The sequence below is a fragment of the Manduca sexta genome, chromosome 21 (genome assembly GCF_014839805.1).
Source record: "Manduca sexta isolate Smith_Timp_Sample1 chromosome 21, JHU_Msex_v1.0, whole genome shotgun sequence".
Classification (NCBI taxonomy): Eukaryota; Metazoa; Arthropoda; class Insecta; order Lepidoptera; family Sphingidae; genus Manduca; species Manduca sexta.
The window spans coordinates 3,178,930-3,186,096 of record NC_051135.1 but is presented as its reverse complement, the minus strand read 5'-3'; positions in this window follow the sequence as shown (position 1 = coordinate 3,186,096).

Below are 7,167 nucleotides of genomic sequence, written 5' to 3'. Positions count from 1 at the left end.
TAAATGGAGTAGCTGAGAGATATAATAGGACAGTAATGGACAGAGCGAGATGTTTATTAGCTGAAGCAAAGATCGATAAATGTTATTGGCCGGAATGTGTTAGAACCGCTGCATATTTGGGGAATAGATTGTTAACAAATACACTGATTAAAAGGACACCATATGAAATATTCTTAGGAAGAAAACCAGATGTGACAAATTTGAAAATATATGGAAGCGAAGCTTTTGTTCGAACACCAGAACAGCGGAGAACATCAAAATTGTATCCAAAAGCAGAAAAGGGCATATTAGTTGGTTATTCGGATATGGGATACAGAATTTTAATAGGAAATAAAGTAATTGTAAGTCGTCATGTAACATTTATTGAAAAAAGGCCCCAATATATAAATTTTGATTGTGGTAAAGAAACTGATAATGAAGATAATGGTATGAAACAGGAGTCAGAAGATGAGAACCCAAGAAATGATAGGAATGATCAAGAAGATGAGGAAAATGTTGAGTGCAAAGAAATAGAAGAAAATAAGAAAGAAGATAATAAAGAGGTGAAAGAAATAAGAATAAAAAGAACAAAGAAAATGCCTAAAAATATGAAGACTATGTGGTACATGCCAATTTCTGTAATGTAAACTTACCGGAAAACTATGAGGAAGCTATTAATAGTTCAGAGTCAAAGAAATGGAAAAGGGCAATGGATGAAGAAATACAAAGCTTAGAAGAAAATAATACATGGAAAATAGTTAAAGAACCATTAGACAAGAAAATAATAGAAGTTAAGTGGATATACAGAATCAAATCCAATGGAAACTACAAAGCTCGTGTAGTTGCAAAAGGATTTCAACAGATATACAGTGAAAATGAAGAAATATACTCACCAGTTGCAAGAATGACTACATTAAAAATTGTATTATCTACAGCATGTCTAAATGGATGGGAAATTGAACAAATGGATGTGGAAACAGCATTTTTAAATGGAAATATTAAATCAGAAGTGTACATCTATCCGCCTGATGGCTATGAAATAGAAGAAGGCAAAGTCTATCTATTAAAGAAATCATTATATGGATTGAGAGAGAGTCCACGTGATTGGTATGAATGCTTTCACAATTTTATGGAGGAAATATCATTCAAGCGATCTGATCATGATTACTGCCTATATACAGGATGTATAAGAGATGAAAAGGTATATATAATACTCTATGTTGATGATTTGCTTGTGGTTAGCTCAAATATTAACTGTATTAAAGAAGTAAAAAATATGTTAAATAAGAAATTCAGAATGAAAGACCTTGGAAGAATTAAACAGTATTTAGGAATTAACATAGAATACAAAAAGGAAGAAAAGAAGATGTACTTAAGCCAAGAAGAATATATAAAAATGTTGCATCTAAATTTCAAATAATTAATTCAAAGGGGTATGAAACACCTATGGAGATAAACTTAAAATTGGAACCATCTGCAAAAATTAATGAAAATTTTAAATACCGTAACCTGATTGGAGCTTTACTATATGTGGCAAATGGAACACGTCCAGATATCTCTTATTCTGTGAACTATCTAAGTCGTTTTCAAAACAGTTATGATGAAACTCACTATAAATATGCTCTACGTGTTCTGAAATACTTGTATAACACCAGAAAATTTAAGTTAAACTATAATGCAAATTATGAGAATATAATAGATGCCTATGTTGATGCAGATTGGGGGGCAGATATTGTTGATAGAAAGTCCACCACAGGAATTGTCATTAAAGTATATGGAAATACAATATTTTGGAAATCACAAAACAAAAATAGTTTCAAGGGCTTCAACTCATGCTGAATATTATGCGTTAGCAGATTGTGTTGAGGAGGTGCTACCTATAAAGGGAGTGTTAAGTGACTTAGATGTAGTAATTAACTGTATCAAAATTTATGAGGATAATACTGGAGCCATTGCTTTGTCTAAAATGGTAAATTTTGTAAAAATTCTAAACATATTGATATAAGCTATCACTTTGTTCATGACTTTGAAAAGAAAGGTATAATTAATGTATGTAAAATTAATACTGAGGAACAAATTGCTGACATTTTAACAAAGTCTCTTTGTAAAGCTAAACATAAAAAATTCAGATATTTGCTAGGGGTTAGAAATGATGATGAGGTATAAATGAAACTCATGTTTAATTTGTAATGTTTATTGAAGAAAATGTTTAGTTGTGAAATGTTTTGATTGATGTCATAAAGTGTTTAATGTTAATTTAATTTGGTTAGTTTGAAATTGGTAGAGTCTATTAAAATTATGTAAACTTGTACTGTAGTTAAGTTACAAAATCAAGGAGGTGTGTTAAACTGGTGATTTTGTACTTACCGCGTTTACTGTCTACGTTATGATGATGTTGGCTATGGTAATTCTCTTTGGTTTAAATAGAAAAATACGTACAAGATGGATGACGAGTGATTTAATGTAACAAGTAAAAGTTAGAATAAAATTATAAAGGTAAAATAATAGAAGAGCCTGTTTTATTGCCGTCCATATCCTAACACTGATAATCCTACGAACAAAGATACATTTAGACCAGCGTTGGCACGGCCGGGTGTGAAATATGGTTGAGTTTCGCATCTTTACGACGGTTCGGCCAAATCTCTACTCGATACGATGAACGGATTACAGCGTTGGACTGTCCACGTTGTGAACAATATATACCGTGCAGAGCATGGTAGCTTTTAGTACCAAGAACATTGTTAACCCAATAGGAAGTATTTTTACGGATATGATCCAATGTACAAGCTGGTCAAAATTGAGTTAATCATAATTCATAATCTCAGTAGGCCGGCATGATTATGCCAAATGGCATGATATAGCCATTCGATTCCATACTCTATCTGGACAGTATAACGCTTAACGGTGCTGTACAATTATTTTGTCGCACCCTTTAAAAATAGATTTCCAATAATAGCAGATTTACTATTTTCATGATTAACATAAAATATTAAATTAGAAATGCATAGTAGGAACTGTATCTGTGTGTAGTTTCACTGATTGTACTCAGTGTTAAACAAAGCTGCAAGTTATGAATACATAAAGCAAAAATGCAACAAGTACAGAAATCCTAGAACAAAACGAAACTCGCTATCATCAAGTAACGAAGAAGATAGACAAATAGCAAAAAACCCCGACCACGTAATTTACATTTAAATCATTCTCAATGTCATTTGTAGTCATAACAATGGAAAATAAGCCGGTGGTAGCGAGTGTTCTCTGCAAAAACATTCATAACAGCTTTATCCTCGAAGGGGTTCAGCCAGGGCACCCACTTTTCGCCATGTGTTATCTGATCCATTACATGATAGAGGGCCGAGCCTATCCGCAGCACAAATTTCAGATTCCGAGATGATACAGAGGACTAAAACCCTACAACACATGACGATAGTCATCAATGAGACAGGACAGCACTGACGCATTCACTCGCAGACAGTATGCCTTCGTAATCAGATTATGTTAAATTCTGATCGCTTGGGACTTTAACAATCATCGTTGAAAGATCGATCAATACTCATTTGCGTATTGCTGTACATTATTAATCGAAGTGTAGTTTAATCACTCCGGTTATACTCTGTCTCGTTAACAGCCATAGTTTCACTCAAATATCCACTGTAGTCTGATCTAGTTAGCAAATACTTCGATTCAACAAATCTATACTATTGTATAAAGCTGAAGAGTTTGTTTGTTTGTTTGAACGCGCTAATCTTAGAAACTATTAGTTACAATTGAAAAATTATTTTACTGTTGGATAGCCCATCTATCGAGGAAAGCTATAGGCTATATAATATCACGCTATGACGACTAGGAAGGGAGTAACAATAAAAAATGTTGCATAAACGGGGAAAATTTATTTGTTTTGATTGTTTCTTCTTTTTACGCAACGTTAAAGTTACGCAACAATCATGTATGATGAAATTGTCCCCTTAAAATCTAAAACATATATTTTAAAACAAATTCCCCTGCCGCATCTGTCAGCCTGTCTGAAAGCGATAACCTCAAAACTACTAACAGCTTTCGAAGTGATTTGGTGGAAATAGTTTGGGACCCTGGAAAGGACATAGGCTACTTGCTATCCCGGAAAAATATAAAGCAGGACTTTCAACCCGGAAAACTCTTTCACGCGGGCGAAGCCGCGAGCAATTATAGATAAAAGGTGTAACTTGTCCACTCAACAGCCATTTAAGAACCGAATGATTAGATTAAGATAAAAATGACGATTGAGCAGTCCAGGAAAGAATAAAAATTTGTTGGGTCATAAATTAACCGGGCCCGGAGGGCGAAGCTCGCAATCTGCATTAGCCGAGACGCACTTCTCTCCGGCGATTAAATGAAATTTCACGGCCGGGTGCCTACGGAAACTCACTGGACAAAGGTCTGGGATATTTAAATTGAATGCTTTTAATCCGGCAAATTCCTCCACTTTTTTTTCAAAGATAGGATTTTATTAGTGTGGGTTATATTTTTGTTGTCAGCTACAGAATTTCAATGATCTAATAGCATTATCAATAAATACTTTTGATAAGATATCAATAAAATCAGTGTATTGTCGCTATTGACTCCAAGAAGGAAGATATGTGACACTGATTCATAATATTTATAAATATGTGTAAAAGTCCAAATTTTTACCAGTAGATTGTTACTAGTAACATAAATAATTATTATTGTCTTGTCATAATATATTTTATATCAATCTGAAACAATACATGCCAGTTGCTCAGGATGGAAGTGAATTATGCCCCATATGGTAACCGACTTATCCCCTACGTTGTTATAAGATGTAGGATCTGACGTATAGTGGTTGTGCTAGCTACGCCTCCATCTACCTCTCCGGGAATACAGCAGTATTAAAATTTCAAATGATCAGCATAAAATATAAGTCTAGTTAAACTTTCGTCTCGGTCTACATATCGCAATTGAAGGCTTGCGAAGGTATCCCCTTTCGCACTAATCGAGCAATTTCTCCCATGTTATTAAAGGAAAATGGGAATGTTCGCAGGCCGTTGCGTTCTCAGAACGAGTTTCTTATAGACGGTATTGAATTTTTAAACAAATTTTTCGACCCGCCGCCTCCGCCCAGGAACCCACTTTACGTTATAGGATTAGAACGTTATTACACCATTAAACCTTCCATGAATAATTCTTACTTTCGTAGTTCTTAGACGCGACTGTGATTGAGTTTTAAATACATTTTTTAATTATTTTTTTATATCTAAAGCATTTTCCCGCCTGTATTTAAACGGGAAACGTTAGGGTACTAATACTTAAATAGCATAAGACATGTAACGTTTAGATTTATTTTCTATAAAACACAGACCTTTTCTATTGTTTAACAGATCAGCAATATCCTTTTATGGCGTTCACGCTAATCTTTAATTTCATCAAAATTGGTTCAACGGACGTATTGGGAAAATTAACAAACAGAAAAACACTTCATATACACCAACAGCAGTTGTGGATGTATGAGAATATGGATCATTAAATAGATCAGGTGACCTATTTGTACATTTGTACGCACCAGCTATAAAAAAGTTAATTTTCACAGTAACGACAAACGGAATTTTCTTAAGCCTCACCCTTAATAGTTACAGTTTTTGTAATACAAAACACAAGAGATATTTCCCAAGGGCTCCGTTAATGTTCCGGTGATAGCATAGGCCATTCGACCGAGTCTCTAGAAATTAAGGCTGGGAAAAAGGTAATAAATCTATCATCCAACCAGGATCAGATAATAATTAATGTCTACAAAGGAGACAAGAGGGGCCGCACGCGCGTTTGCTTTAATGTTAAAAAGCCTTTCTTTGAAGTTAAAATTTTATCACCCACGATTTCAACAATTATTATAAGTACTTAACATTTTCATTTTGTTAGATATTCAAATTACATTTCATTGATTTAAAATTAAACATAAATTGTATATTGTTTACATAAATAAATAATTTTCTGTGAATTCATTAATATTACTTACGTTAACTTTTATAAAGTTCTTAAGAATAAGCACAGAAAGTGTGGGCTTCATGTTGGTGAGCAATCACTGTTGATCAGGGTGGTCATTAATTACTGAATGGTGATCATCTTTCTAACTTACAACAAAATAAAAGATTGTTGACCAGTCTTTCCGACCAAGGAAACACATGAACCCCACAGCAATAAGTAGGCAGCTTTTATTTTGCGTTAGTTTTGCCTAGATCCGTGGTATAACCCTAGTCGAATTTCTGTGGATAACAGCATGTATATACTAATTACACTTTAATTTATACAAAAAATTGCGAATGTACTTTTTATATTCGATAAAGTGTCCAAATCGAAAATTGGCTTTCCTTTCACAGTAAATTCTAGCCATGTGGGGTGACCCTCCTTATGGAGTGTTGTGTACGATTCGTTGCCCGCGGCAATCGTATATCTCTACAAGGTGTGGTGGCCGCCCTCACTAGATAAATGCTTCAGTTTATATTCTTTTCATGGATTTAGATGCCATTATGTCTGCCATTTTATATCCACTATTTCACTGCACTTTAACATTCTATGAATATGTATTAATTTTAAGTTCAATTTAAAAGAATCTTTTAGTTGTTTAATTGTTGTATTAGTATTTACTTATTAAGTATTACAATAGTTTTTCCCAATGCATTTTAGTCAACATTGGTACAATAAGTATAATAATGATAATAAGTATAAGGTCAACATTTAATTGAAGCTTTTGTTGCTTTGTATGCAAAGTTAATATAGTCAATACTCTCGCTAGGAAATCTTCCAGTCAGTTGATTGTACTTAATGTTGAAGAGGGAGCTCGGTGCACACAGCCTGTCGTCGTGCCGAACGCACTCGCGCAATTCACTACCTACTAGAAGTTGGTCAACTAATCCAAGTTTTCCTTTACTGGCTAATGAGACGAGTTTGATTCGAATTTCCTACGCGTCGTGAAATAGCCTTCTCTTCAAATAGCTTACGAATACGGAAAATAAAAGTAATACTAAACTGCATAAAAATGTTATGATTATGAAACTTCGTTTGGTTCTTTTTGCTTTTTGATAAAGTTTGTTTATTTTTGTTATTAATGTAGTCTCTATGTCCCAGGAGGGATAGGTATGCTACACGATAGGTCACAGGTTCTACTCTCGCCCGAAGTAAGGATTTAATGACTGGCAC